The sequence below is a fragment of the Schistocerca nitens genome, chromosome 5, assembly GCF_023898315.1.
Source record: "Schistocerca nitens isolate TAMUIC-IGC-003100 chromosome 5, iqSchNite1.1, whole genome shotgun sequence".
Classification (NCBI taxonomy): domain Eukaryota; kingdom Metazoa; phylum Arthropoda; class Insecta; order Orthoptera; family Acrididae; genus Schistocerca; species Schistocerca nitens.
This window is the reverse complement of record NC_064618.1, coordinates 376923973-376938976: the sequence shown is the minus strand read 5'-3', so window position 1 is coordinate 376938976 and position 15004 is coordinate 376923973.

The window sequence follows — 15004 nt, the reverse complement described above, 5'->3', positions numbered from 1 at the left end:
CCATAGTGCTCAGAGCCATTTGAACCATTTTGAGTCAAAAAATTCAAAGCCGTGACCTGAGTCGACAAAGTCATGACGACGGCCTTCTTGGACTCTGGAGCGGTTATTCTGTTTGACCTCCTCCCTCTTTCTGCAAAGCTCAACTCTGAAGTGTATTGTACTACCCTCAGGAAAAGTGAAGACTCGACTTCAGCGTGTTTGTCGTAAAAAAAAAAAAAAAAAAAAAAAAGAGAGAGAGAGAGAGAGAGAGAGAGAGAGATGCAGACAAGTTTCTCCTCATAGACGACAACGTAAAGCTTCACACGAGTTTTCGCACCGGAGAGATGCTCAGGAAACTTCATTAGACAGTTCTTCCTCATCCACCCTATAGTCCGAATCTAGCACATTCCGACTTCCGTCTGCTTGTCTCAATGAAGGATGCACTCCGCGGGAAGCGGTACGTGGATAATGGGGGACGGGAGATTATTGATTCAGCAAGACGTTGACGTCGACCAGTAGAGTGGTACCATGCGGACATACAGGCACACCCGGTAAGGTGGCGCAATGCCTTCGCACTTAACGGAGATAATGTTTAAAAACAGGGTTTAGTAGTCAAAAAAGTGAGGAATGATATATTGTTCGAATCCTGAATGAAACCAACCTGCTTTCTGAAGAAAAGGATTTGTTGCATTACGCTTATATGAACGCCCCTGGTAAGAGCAAACACAATAAGGGCGTGTGATTTTTGGACAATCGTGTGTATCCTAATAGCACCAAAGACTGTTATATCCTCCTCTTCTTCAGCGCAGAGGCCGCAAGATACTAAAACGGGTAGACGAGCCAAATTCGGATGAATTCCGCTTGTCAAATTTGCAACTGTTTGTCCTGTACGGCTACCAGTGTGGGCGTATTTTTAAATCCTTTCATCTCGACACTCTGAGGGAATGCTAGAATGTTTATCCTGTGATCGCGAAGTTTCTAGCAGCCTTCTCGTCACATAAGACTACGTACAATGGAAACTCCAGGCTTTGATCAGCAACGTCATCATCTTATGTTCTTAATCTAGATACATGATTTACGTCACATGTGCTCCGCTTCTATATTGTTTCCAGATGATGATGTTGTTTACCGTGCATTAAAGTCATCAGAAAGTCAAAACGATCCACAAAATGAATTAGATAAGACATCTGCATGGTGTGAAAACTGGCTCTGAACACCTAGAACTGAGAGCTCCTCCACATGAGTATTAAATAGATACCATTCAGTCACAGTTAACGATAAATCCCACACGTTTAACAGTTCTTTGCTCAAAACATATTGATTATCATATCGAAGAACTTGCACTGGTAACACGATACAGAAATTTTTTTTTATAGAGGGCGAACCAAAGAGTGCGTTCTATCGACAGAGATTGATTTACTAAAGAGAGAGCCTACTTTACGCTTGTCCGTCCTCTTTTGCTGTATAGTCGTTATTTTAGGGTTTCTTACTAAAGATGACTGATGGACATCAACGAAGCTCAAAACGAAAACGGGTGAAAGTGTCAGATATAATGAACGAGTTGAAGTGACATTCATTAAAAACGAATGTGTTTCTCGTTACGACATCTTTTCACGAAATTTACGTGGTCAGCTACAGCCTCCTGCCGGTAAAACATTCTGTTAATTTCCACCTACGTAAGGAGAAATGGCCATGATAATAAAATAAGAGAAATCAAAGCTAGCACGGAAGATTCACCTGTTCACCTTCCCCTCGTGTTATTCAAGAAACGGTGGGAGAGCAATCTGTTGAATATTATGCTAGGGTCCACTTAAAAACTTTTAAGGGTGAATTTCGGTGGATGAAGATGATCTGACTGTACTAGTGGCTTCTCGATTAAGTTCACAAACAGCTGAAAGCTTACCCAGCAATTCAAAGTTGGCTCAAATGATAATAGTCTTTCTGCTCTTAAATTTAAGTTGAACTTGTTGGCAGACCACTATCCTTCCAAATAAAACTGTGTTCTTTCACTAGGCAACCACTCATCTTCTGCAGAGCTGTAAATTTTATGAAACGACTGACAAAATGACCATGGGTACTCCATTATCTGCAGTACTCGTCAACTTCTTTATAGGGCATTTTCAAGCACGCGCCTTTAACTTGATCGCCTTTCTCTCCTCTTCGTTCAGCCGTTACATCGAGCATATATTTGCAGTCTGGCCACGTGGCGTCGAAGATCTTCAGCAGAATCTCGATCGCATTATACAAACTGAGAAAGAGAATGTAAATCAGACTGACATCGCGGCCACTCTGCGCACAGTAACTGACGCTCACTTTTTTCTGTCTCAACACAGAGAGCTTTGCCAGCCAGACCAGGAGGCATCATTTATAAGTACGATGTTACACAGAACTACAAAGCTTTAGACAACAATTATTTTGATACCTAGTTTACGTACCTCAAGTAAGTGTACCAGGGGCGGTGGCAAGGGGTCGGGCTATAGCCCCCCCCCCCCACCCTTAATGGAGTATCATATTACACTGGATAAAATGACTTCAGAAATCAGCGAATATATTACTTCAACAGATTCAATCATTTTTTTAAATAATTATGTAGCAATGTAGGTTGCAATGTATTTCTAACACATTTTAACGAAATAATAACAGCGGAAAATAGCTTGCTATTTAAACCAATAAATACCATTTAACTTAAAACTGGCATCTTATTATTTATTAATGTACAGTGGATATGTATTAATGTACGAGTACCACTTACAATAATCAGGGAAGCTAAATAAGCCAGGTATGCCCACCAACACTTAATTTGCTGACTCCAGACAAAAGCTTCGAAATGGCAGGAAATCTGAGTCTAATCGTATTATTTTCCCGGGCACACACATTGTGTAGACACGTTTTTACCCTGAACTTCAAATCAGTTACCTGAACCTATTTTAAGCGATGCGAAATTTTATAAGTTTGTCGGTGGAGGCCCCCAACTCTCCTTTTGTTAAGCGATATTCCGTTCCCCCAATCCCCCTCGCGAACCTCCCCCCCCGCTCCCGCCAGTAGACATCCACTCCCCCGTTGACCGACTTCTAGAATCGCTCCTGAAGTGTACCACAACAACGGCTGTGGCGACCAAGATATCAATGCGCTACACAACAAGAAACAAATACGCGAAAGAGAGATCCACCTGTCGGGGCCTTCCTTTCTGCTGGATGAAATACAGTAAAGTAGGCAAGATCAAGGTTAGATAGGGCATAGCACTTCCCGGCTGCCAGAGAAGACAAAAGATATGCTCTGCCTAAGTAAGGTCTGTCTTGGCATCAGGGCGAGTAAAATTTACATTCCTTATCAGTGCAAAAGAAAATATGCTTGTTGCTCAGTCCGTACAGTCTCCAGACACTGTTACGAACACCAATGGCCGCAAAATATTGAGATTTGAAAAAAATTAGGGGTTACTGAGATCGGTATCACGAATAAACGTAACATTATGTTTGATGAAAAAAGATATTGTCGCACAAACCTCCCCTCTGGAAATATGTTACCAGAAAGATTGTAGACAATAAAAGATATCACGAATAAACGTAACATTATGTTTGATGAAAAAAGATATTGTCGCACAAACCTCCCCTCTGGAAATATGTTACCAGAAAGATTGTAGACAATAATTAAAGCGGATGCCGTTACAATCTTAGTGGTACATTAAAAGTGACACCGAGCCTACAGAGCAATTTTTTTTATTTTAAAACGAGAGCGATGACACCACTAGCAGCCCTCTATCGTCCAAAGGACTTCAGGATGACTCAGATCAATATATGACCGGTATATTAATTCTTGTAAGTACCATCCCAACAGCAGTTAAAACTGTCAGTTTCTTTTGGGGAAGGGTATACTGGTATTCGTCAAAAGCTCGTTTTTACTTTCATTTCAAGCTTTAACGTAACTGCATACCCGAGATATCCTTTCTCGAATTCACTCACGAACTGACAGCATACCAGAAAAATTTACATATTTCACAGACCACAGCATAATGTTCTCTTTTTTTTTTTAATCATTGGACTAAAGTGACACTACAGTGGGGTCCGCCCGATATCTGGATAAGGACAAGTGTGTATGATTTTCAGAAAATGAAATACAAAATAGGAACAAGTGACAGAGCTTACTTACTGATGGTCTTCAACAGATGAGTGTGTTCTGAAAAGTAGCTATTTCTATGTCGGACATGTTTCCTGCCGTCGTTCGATCACCTTAGCTCGTTGATGTAAGTGTCCTCTACAATGCGCTACAGCGAATCGTGTCACACAGTATGGATGTTCCTGAGTTTAAATTAACTGCTTGTTGTGTATCTTAGGGGCAACTGGGCGAACAATATGTCACCGCATGAATTCGTGAGAATAGGCAACATCCTGCGTGTGTTATATTATAAGAGTGGTGGCTGGGACGAGAACTGAGCTCGCCTCACTAGTACGCTTTTACCACTTATCGTCAGATCAAATTACTGTCCACTCGAGTGAGCCATCTAATATAATTTTTACCCATCCGAACACCAATTAAAGGATGCCTTATTGTCTCTCATCCGTGTTTACTGCAGATATTTACTGTTTAAGGCAGTCTGTTGACCATATGAAACTTTTCGTGCTGAAGATTCAGTCTATTTTATTTTTTTAGCAGAAGACGGCAAATACTGTGCTGAAACCAGAAAGGGTGAGGGAAATCTAAATAAATATTCTGTCGCATTGAATGGAAATTTTGACACCAATTTTCTTTGCAAGATCTAACATCATAAGGGCTAAAATACCTAACAGAAGATATAAAATATTGAGGAAAAGCCCTCAAGAGGAAAACGTACATCTCAGAAAAATTCTTCAAAATAACTTGTATATTATGTTGACTATTGCCAGATACAGAGAGGCACTACGTGGCTAAAGGAATAAAGAAGAATTTTACTTCATCCCCGTTATTTTGCTGTGTAAACTAACTGATAGCAGTCACCTACGCTAAATACGCGGCCTCTCTCACCAGAGGTTCGAATCCTCCCTCGGGCATGGGTGTGTGTGATGTTCTTAGCATAAGTTAGTTTAAGTAGTATGTAAATCTAGGGACCGATGACTTCCGCAGGTCGGTCCCTTAGGAATTCACACACAGAACATCTGTGCTAAGCCGCGCCAAGTCATCTTGTTTTATTTTACGATCCATGCTGAGCATACAGTGAAAAATGTGAAATTTTATGTTTTCCAGGAACGTTAATCCGAGTGAATCCAATACACCGTTGGGTCTCGGACGGCTCCTGCTCAGAAGGGGTCCCCTTCCTCCTCAGTACCGTTGTCTCCCACCCCACAGTCCCCATAATCTCCACCCTCTCCCCGGAGACCTGCTATCAACACTCGCTCCTTTCATTTTCCCATTCAGTGGCATTCACGAAGTCGTCTGGGAAGCTAATTTGTTTTCTCTCGTTTGCTCAAGGAAGGACAAAGGGTTTTCATTATAATGCCGCCGCTTCGGACGAGCTAGTAGCATCCACAATGGGGCGGGATGCAAAGAACATCCTGCAGGATTATTGCTTTGTCCTCACACACTACCACTACGATTTTTAGAAATCGAACAGGGCCGTTTCCGTCCCACGTTACACAGATATCATGTGCAAAAGGCAAGAAATTTAAAATCAACGACGTAGTAGAAGAAAATTGTCGCTTGGTACACAATTTGTTGAATACCTTTTCTTTCCCTGTTACCTCTGAGGCACAAAGAACTTTCATTTAAAGTGATCAATAGAAAAATATATGAAATCGCCGAACAGTGTATTACAGAATTCCTGCTACCATATCTGGAGTTTTGTAATGGACATGGCAACCAATATTTTACGCAGGAACATACTGCAAGAATCGATATGTTTCCACAATTAAGTTCCAATAATTTCACAGAATTTCTGGTGTCACCGTAATATTCTACTTTACATTTTCTTTATATTGAGCTGAAAATCATACAGCCGTCTCACATACTGTAAACTTACCACTACTGATTACAGCATAAATCGCCAAAACTGCCATCCCACGACCATATTATCCAGAACTCTGGATGTTATCAACGATAGATCAAAATTCTGTCCATAGTACGGTATCTTTAGTCAGTACATATCCTACTTTGGAGGTTTTAAACTTGAAGATAATCCAAGACGAAAGATGATGCCCCTTTATTAATCGACTACTAGTTTGTATAATACTCTGCAGCAAATTCGTGGGTGTTATCCATTAACTCTGGCGTTCTACAATATACAGATAATTACATTGTCATTTACACAGTCAAATGCCTTTCTGTGATCAGGGTACAGATCGGTAATTCTTACTTTATTACCTCTCGATGTACGTTAAATAGGTCTCTCGGTGCAAGAATCTTTTTGTAAGCCGGCCGCTGCGGCCGAGCGGTTCTAGGCGCTTTAGTTCGAAACCGCCCTGCTGCTACGGTCGCAAGCTGGAATCCTACTTCGGGCATGTATGTGTGTGATGTCCTTAGGTTAGTTAGGTTTAAGTAGTTCTAAGTCTAGGGGACTGATGACTTCAGATGTTACGTCCAATAGTGCTCAGAGCCATTTGAATTTTTTTTTTGTTTTTGTAAAACCGAACATTGATTTCGACATTGTGTTATTTGTGGACTAAGTTTTTAAAAACCGTCTGGATACACAAATTTTTCTAATTCCTTTGGGAATTCTATTAAAAATGGAATGATTTATCCTTTTCTTATACAGAACGTAACGTAAGCATAAAGTATTTGGACGCCTCTCAGTGGACGCCAGTCTATGGAGTGTCCACTCTTAGCCTCCGCTGAGGACACTTTGTATGAGGTGTCTGTGGAGCAATTACAGGACGTTCTTCCTAAAGACCTGAAATATGAATATGTTGCGATGTTAGACGGAACGGTCTCGAGGAAAGGTGATGTTATAATTCATCCCAAAGGTGTTTCATTGCGTTCAGGTCGGAAGTTTGGGCAGGCCAGTTCGTTTCAAGAATACTATTGTCCGCAAACAACTACCTCACAACAATTACCTCACAGATGTTCCTTTATGACAGAGTGCACTGTCAGGCTGATAAAACCAGTCAAGGCATCCTATCTCTCAACAACATGCAATACACAGTGCCAAAATGTGTATTATTATCCTTCCCCATTTAGCGTTTTCCTTAGCGCTAAGAGAGCCACACTCTATTGACCAAAAACAGTACCATACTTACCAGAACTTATTCTGTACTTCACTCATGGTGGTACAGCTGATAGCAGGTATGTTTCTCCATGCATCAGACAAACCCAAACCCTCCCACTGTATTGCCGCAAGGTATAGTGTGACTCATAACTCCTAATCACTCGTTTCCAGCTATCCACTACCTCTGGAATCGCTCTTTTAACCACTTCTAGCGTCGTTTATCACTGACTACAGAACATTGTGGCTTCTGAGGAGCTGCTCGAGCATTGTATCATTTTCATTCTAACTCAGTAAGCACAGTCATTGCGATACCTGAACTGCTGTTAGCACTTTAGAACTCACGAGCTATTTCTTCCGCTGGTTTGATGCAATTCTTACAAGCGCCTTCTGCAATGCACTAAGGTCCTTGTCCGTCGGTACATGACGTGTACCTGTTTCTTTGTGGTTGTTTCTTCGCCTTTTCACTTCATAATCAACTCACAAAGAGTCGTTTTGGGCAGCTTTAAAGGGTGGAAATGTCGCTTTTGTATTTGTTACTCGGATGACATTCCAGTGACTACGTTCTAAGTGACTGAACTTCTTGACAGACTAATTCTGCTGTTACTATTCCTTCTCTTAAATCACTGTACTGCCTCCCCCCCCCCCCCCCCCCCGTATCCTTTTATATTGGTAGGTCCGCCTCTGTTGATTGGTGGTTAGTTCTGCGTTACGATGTGGTGTCCGGTCACTTTTGGTGAAATAGCGTATTTCACGAAAACTACAAATGTTCTAATGTAAACACCCGGTTGTAAAACTAATTTGAAATGGTATTAAACTTTCATGAACACACATTAATTAACTGCGTTGAGAGTTTATCAGACATGCACACATGACACTGTTTTAACGCAATCACACATCTCTCTGTAAACAACGGTTGGAAATCCGTTCCTTAACCAGTGAGTCATTCGAGAATCTTCATGTGAACGTCTTCATCGTTAGAAAATCTCTTTCCCTTTCATGTTCTTCCAGTTTGCCGAAAAGATGGAACACGCCTGGTGCGAGAAATGGTCTGGATGGCGGATCAGCGCCACCGACGTCTTTGCTGCCTTGGTCAAGTTCTTGACACCCTTTCACTACGGCTGGACGTGACGTTTCATTTGGTCAGCACCGCCACGACGTCTCTAAAACTGTGTGCAGTTTAGACGTTTTTCCCACACCAATTGTACTGTCCCGCTTACTTCAGCTTTGGGATACGTCGCCATTTGCAGCAACCGTTGCCCGAACCGCAGCAAGACTGCGTCTACAGAAAACCCGAAACACGTGATCTCTCCTCAGAATGAACAATTATTGTTGCACAATGGTCTTAGCATAGGGCAACATGCGTACCTTACTTACACTGCCGGCCGGTGTGGCCAAGCGGTTCTAGGCGCTTCAGTCTGGAACCGCGCGACCACACGGTCGCAGGTTCGAATCCTGCCTCGGGCATGGATGTGTGTGTTGTCGTTAGGTTAGTTAGGTTTAAGTAGTTCTAAGTTCTAGAGGACTAATGACCTCAGATGTTAAGTCCCATACTGCTCAGAGCCATTTGAACCATTTGAACTTACACTACTGGCCATTAAAATTCCTACACCAAGAAGAAATGCAGATGATAAACGGGTATTCATTGGACAAATATATTATACTATTACATGTGTATGTTAGACATTTGATTACATTTTCATGTAATTTGGGAGCATAGATCCTGAGAAATCAGTACCCAGAGCAACCACCTCTGGCCGTAATAACGGCCTGGATACGCCTGGACGTTGAGTAAAACAGAACTTGGAGGACGTGCACAGGTACAGCTGCCCATGCAGCTTCAACACGATACCACAGTTCATCAAGAGTAGTGACTGGCGTATTGTGACGAGCAAGTTGCTCGGCCACCATTGACCAGACGCTCTCAATTGGTGAGAGATATGGAGAATGTGCTGGCCAGGGCAGCATTCGAACATTTTCTGTATCCAGAAAGGCCCGTACAGGACCTGCAAAAACATGCAGTTATGCATTATTCTGCTGAAATGTAGGGTTCCGCAGGGATCGAATGAAGGGTAGAGCCACGGGTCGTAACATATCTAAAATGTAACGTCCACTGTTCAAAGTGCCGTCAATGTCAATAACAGGTGACCGACACGTGTAACCAATGGCACCACATACCATCACGCCAGGTGATACGCCAGTATGGCGATGACGAATACACACGATGTTGAAAAACACAGATGCGACCATCATGATGCTATAAACAGAACCTGGATTCATCCGAAAAAATTACGTTTTGCCATTCGTGCACCCAGGTTCGTCGTTGAGTACACCATCGCAGGCGCCCCTGTCTGTGATGCAGCATCAAGGGCAACCGCAGCCACGGTCTCCGAGCTGATAGTCCATGCTGCTGCAAACGTCGTCGAACTGTTCGTGCAGATGGTTGTTGTCTTGCAATCGTCCCCATCCGTTGACTCAGGGTTCGAGACGTGGCTGCACGATCCGTTACAGCCATGCGGATAAAATGCCTGTCATCTCGACTGCTAGTGATACGAGGCCGTTGGGATCCAGCACGGCGTTCCGTATTACCCTCCTGAACCCACCGATTCCATATTCTGCTAACAGTCATTGGATCTCGACCAACGCGAACAGCAATGTCGCGATACGATAAACCACAATCGCGATATGCTACAATCCGACCTTTATCGAAGTCGGAAACGTGATGGTACGCATTTCCCCTCATCACAACAACGTTTCACCAGGCAACGCCAGTCAACTGCTGTTTGTGTATGAGAAATCGGTTGGAAACTTTCCTCATGTCAGCACGTTGTAGGTGTCGCCACTGGCGTCAGTCTTGTGTGAATGCTCTGAAAAGCTAATCATTTGCATATCACACCATCTTCTTCCTGTTGGTTAAATTTCGCGTCTGTAGCACGTCATCTTCGTGGTGTAGCAATTTTAATGTTCAGTAGTGTATTAAAGTCCCCACGTATATGACATTAGAACTTTCCGTACTTAGCCTCGTTACACTCACAGTCCATGTTGACATTATCCGTACCAAAAGAGTAGAAAACCGCTCCCTTCTCGTGTAGATAACATTCTTAGTTTGAAAAAAAATTCCCACTGGTTTAGTCGATTCCTGCTATCCGTGTGGTTAACGACTTTTCATACGTCTGCAAGCACGAGGGCGTATTGGAAACTAATGCCTCTGGATGTTTAAAGTAAAAACGCTTACAGCTTTTTAAATGAAACAAACCTCAGTAACACTCTACATCTTTATTCTTCATGTCCTCATATTTTCAACCCTCTGTCGCTAAAGTGATAATAATTGTAGAGTGTAACATGGCGATGTGTAGGTTAACTATGACAGTGCGTGTGAAGAAGTGGGCTGTAATCGAATTTCAAAGTCGAGCAGTTCTTCCACATATGGAGAACTCTCTCTTTCAACATAACAGCTCCACACCATACACGAGCGCTGCGACATCTGCAGAAACCCGACGTCTTAGGTTCACTACCATCGACCGTCCTCCTTTGCCTCATCCAATTTTCATCTCTTTCCGGAACTTAAACAACACCTTCGAGGGCTTCACTTTGATTGTGATGAAGCGGAATAAGCAGACGTGAGGTTGTGGCTCCGTCAACAAACCAAACATTCTGCAGTGATGGTGTCAAGAAACTGGTCTGTCGATCGGAGAAATGTGTTCGTCGCCAGGGTGACTACGCTGAGAAATAAATATGCAGACATGAAGAATAAAGATAGAGAATCTTAATAACGTTTTTTTTATTTTTAAAAACCCCCGAGTTTCCACGTAAAAAATTCAGAGGCATTACGTTTCAAAACGCCTCCGTAGTTTTGGAGGTGTAACTGTCATGAAATATTTGGCATTAAGTAGGTGTTCAACAATTCGTTTTATATGCAGTCAATAATCTACGAATAAAAATTGGTATTTATGCATACACTGCTTTGTTATTCAACTTTTCGGTCTTTATCAGAGACCTGAGCCCCGTTGTCTCGGCACATTATACGACGCCTGACCTGCTTTCCACTCCACAAGCATTTCAGGCTGACACTGCGCATATATGGCTCTTCAGGCGCGATGCCTTACTGCGTCTCCGGTAAAACACTGCGTGACATTCCTGTCGCATTCGGCACCGTCAAAGCCATTCGTTGACTCGGGAAGGAGACAAAAATATAATGACAAAACGCAGACCGGTTCTGGCGGAAGGCGGCAGAGAGGGAAAGATTCTTACCTTTCACAAAGAGGTCCGTTTCTTATACACGACATCCTTCTTTCCCTTATGCTCACTGGAATACAAAAAAAGAAATAAAAGTTATAAAATCAGTAGCCTGCAAAATTGGTACAATCCTGCTCTAATAGATAAACTAAATAAAATATATAGGTGCTTCATCGTGCTAACAATGGCATAAAACTCGACCATGTTGAAGAAATTGATAACTCTGACAACACAAATACATCACCAGACCATCTTCTCAACGAACCAAAGACGAACGAAATTTTTCCTTTTGAATTTCGAAGACTTACGAACAGCTACCCATGCAGCCTACATTTTTCCCCCTCCCCCAAGGCCCCTCTAACACCACCTTTAAATCTTCACTACTTTTTCATCTCTGTCAATAGTTTAGCAGTGAATAAACCCTGTACTACGTGATTAAAATCGAACACTTCAATTTTAAAATTTTTTTAATGCTGGTACACATCATAATATGTCAACTACACTAAATCAATCGGGTCTTATCAATAATGCCAGACTATTGTTAACGTAAGCACAGGGAAAAGTCGGCAATTTACTTATTGTTTTAAATGTAAAGTTAATGCAATCATTTAAGCTTACTTTATTTTTGGGCTTTCATGTAAACACCAGCTCTGATCCCCACACAACGGTCTTATTATATGAACACAAAAACAAGTAATTTCTCTGAGCGAAGATTGTCATACCTTTTTATAAAGATCTTTGTAACAACCACCTGTTGTTCAGCTGATAGTAATCTAGTGTGCCAATCTGTGTATATATTTATAGCACGTGTAAAGTGAGTGTTCTGCAACCAAGAGAAAATCACGACGGGAGCTGCCAGGAGGATACAGCTTACTAATGCCGCCCATACGGCCGCAGTAAGTAGCATAACTTTTCATTACAACTCGCCATATAAACATACTTGATGGCGGTACAGCAAAGCATTTTTCCACCTCCTTATTATAGTGCCGGAAACTAGTATCATGTAGTGAAATCTGAAAATGAATCTGAAAAGTAAGGTTTATTTTTTATTTTTGAAGATATCCTTTGAAGGCCGATACCGATTACGACTGTATCATAAAAAAGTGATTGAGTCAAAAATTAAAAAAAAATAATATCTTACAATAAGTCAATCACTTTCTACGCAATCGGAATGTCGTTTTGCCCGACGTTTTAATGATCTGAAAACTTCTTTATGGAATAAAACCATAATTCGAAAAACTCACTAGTAATAGTTTACTGCATTTACACTGAATAAACAGTCACGGGTTCTACAACATCCGTAATCGAAAAGATAAATCGTTTCTTCATTGCCTGTTCTCTGTGAAAGGTAGCGATATATCGTTGTTTCGATACTTACCATATGTAATCGTCGTGTTTCACTATGCTGTGGCGTTATTTTTTGGTCATCAGTCTACTGACTGGTTTGATGCGGCCCGCCACGAATTCCTTTCCTGTGCTAACCTCTTCATCGCAGAGTAGCACTTGCAACATACGTCCTCAATTATTTGCTTGACGTATTCCAATCTCTGTCCTCCTCTACAGTTTTTGCCCTCTACAGCTCCCTCTAGTACCATGGAAGTCATTCCCTCATGTCTTAGCAGATGTCCTATCATCCTATCCCGTCTCCTTATCAGTGCTTTCCACATATTCCTTTCCTCTCCGATTCTGCGTAGAACCTCCTCATTCCTTACCTTATCAGTCCACCTAATTTTCAACATTCGTCTATAGCACCACAACTCAAATGCTTCGATTCTCTTCTGTTCCGGTTTTCCCACAGTCCATCTTTCACTACCATACAATGCTGTACTCCAGACGTACATCCTCAGAGATTTCTTCCTCAAATTAAGGTCGGTATTTGATATTAGTAGACGTCTCTTGGCCATAAATGCCTTTTTTTGCCATAGCCAGTCTTCTTTTGATATCCTCCTTGCTCCGTCCGTCATTGGTTATTTTACTGCCTAGGTAGCAGAATTCCTTAACTTCATTGACTTCGTGACCATCAATCCTGATGTTAAGTTCCTCGCTGTTCTCATTTCTACTACTTCTCATTACCTTCGTCTTTCTCCGATTTACTCTCAAACCATACTGTGTACTCATTAGACTGTTCATTCCGTTCATTTAATTCTTCTTCACTTTCACTCAGGATAGCAATTCCATCAGCGAATCGTTTCATTGATATCCTTTGTATTGTAATTCCACTACTGAACCTTTCTTTTATTTCCATCATTGCTTCCTCGATGTACAGATTGAAGAGTAGGGGCGAAAGGCTACAGCCTTGTCTTACACCCATCTTAATACGAGCACTTCGTTCTTGATCGTCCACTCTTATTATTCCCTCTTGGTTGTTGTACATATTGTATATGACCCGTTTCTCCCTATAGCTTACCCCATTTTTTTTTCAGAATCTCGAACAGCTTGCACCATTTTATATTGTCGAACGCTTTTTCCAGGTCGACAAATCCTATGAACGTGTCTTGATTTTTCTTTAGCCTTGCTTCCATTATTAGCCGTAACGTCAGAATTGCCTCTCTCGTCCCTTTACTTTTCCTAAAGCCAAACTGATCGTCACCTAGCGCATTCTCAATTTTCTTTTCCATTCTTCTGTATATTATTCTTGTAAGCAGCTTCAATGCATGAGCTATTAAGCAGATTGTGCGATAATTCTCGCACTTGTCAGCTCTTGCTGTCTTCGGAATTGGGGTGGATGATGCTTTTCCGAAAGTCAGATGGTATGTCGCCAGACTCATATATTCTACACACCAACGTGAATAGTCGTTTTGTTGCCACTTCCCCCAATGATTTTAGAAATTCTGATGGAATGTTATCTATCCCTTCTGCCTTATTTGACCGTAAGTCCTCCAAAGCTCTTTTAAATTCCAATACTGGATCCCCTATCTCTTCTAAATCGACTCCTGTTTCTTCTTCTATCACATCAGACAAATCTTCACCCTCATAGAGGCTTTCAATGTATTCTTTCCACCTATCTGCTCTCTCCTCTGCATTTAACAGTGGAATTCCCGTTGCATTCTTAATGTTACCACCGTTTCTTTTAATGTCACCAAAGGTTGTTTTGACTTTCCTGTATGCTGAGTCTGTCCTTCCGACAATCATATCTTTTTCGATGTCTTCACATTTTTCCTGCAGCCATTTCGCCTTAGCTTCCCTGCACATCCTATTTATTTCATTCCTCAGCGACTTGTATTTCCGTATTCCTGATTTTCCCGGAACATGTTTGTACTTCCTCCTTTCATCACTCAGCTGAAGTATTTCTTCTGTTACCCATGGTTTCTTCGCAGCTACCTTCTTTCTACCTATGTTTTGCTTCCCAACTTCTGTGATGGCGCTTTTTAGAGATGTCCATTCCTCTTCAACTGTACTGCCTACTGCGCTATTCCTTATTGCTGTATCTATAGCGTTAGAGAACTTCAAACGTATCTCGTCATTCCTTAGTACTTCCGTATCCCAGTTCTTTGCGTATTGATTCTTCCTGACTAATGTCTTGAACTTCAGCCTACTCTTCATCACCACTATATTGTGATCTGAGTCTATATCTGCTCCTGGGTACGCCTTACAATCCAGTATCTGATTTCGGAATCTCTG